General features: G+C 42.0%; 1 non-coding gene across 1 annotated transcript; it reads right to left on the bottom strand.

The window, feature by feature from the left end:
• Nucleotides 1-335: 335 nt before the first annotated feature.
• LOC148553777 (small nucleolar RNA R71) lies at nucleotides 336-443 on the bottom strand. The gene has a single exon (XR_015893229.1). It is a non-coding gene; the product is annotated as a small nucleolar RNA R71 (small nucleolar RNA).
• Between the last annotated feature and the right edge of the window lie 222 nt (nucleotides 444-665).

The following is a 665-nucleotide window of genomic DNA, read 5'->3' as shown; positions in this document are numbered from 1 at the left end:
CCAATTTACATGGAAGAAGCATCTCCATTCCTGCCATTGGAGCAAACAACTTTGAGCTGAAACCTCAATTAGTTTCTCTGATGCAGCAAAACTGCAAGTTTCATGGACTTCCATCTGAAGATCCCTTTCAGTTCTTAACTGAATTCTTGCAGATATGTGATACTGTTAAGACTAATGGAATAGATCCTGAAGTCTACAGGCTCATGCTTTTCCCTTTTGCTGTAAGAGACAGAGCTAGATTATGGTTGGATTCTCAACCTAAAGACAGCCTGAACTCTTGGGATAAGCTGGTCACGGCTTTCTTAGCCAAGTACTTTCCTCCTCAAAAGCTGAGCAAGCTTAGAGCTGATGTTCAAACCTTCAGACAGAAAGAAGGTGAATCCCTCTATGAAGCTTGGGAAAGATACAAACAGTTGACCAAAAAGTGTCCTTCTGACATGCTTTCAGAATGGACCATCCTGGATATATTCTATGATGGTTTATCTGAGCTATCAAAGATGTCACTGGACACTTCTGCAGGTGGATCCATTCACCTAAAGAAAACGCCTGCAGAAGCTCAAGAGCTCATTGACATGGTTGCTAATAACCAGTTCATGTACACTTCTGAAAGGAATCCTGTGAGTAATGGGACGCCTATGAAGAAGGGAGTTCTTGAGGTTGATACT

This window comes from Arachis ipaensis, chromosome B7, assembly GCF_059453495.1.
Source record: "Arachis ipaensis isolate K30076 ecotype BB chromosome B7, ASM5945349v1, whole genome shotgun sequence".
Taxonomy (NCBI): Eukaryota; Viridiplantae; Streptophyta; class Magnoliopsida; order Fabales; family Fabaceae; genus Arachis; species Arachis ipaensis.
Note: the sequence above shows the minus strand (reverse complement) of the source record. Positions and strands in the feature narration are given on the sequence as shown.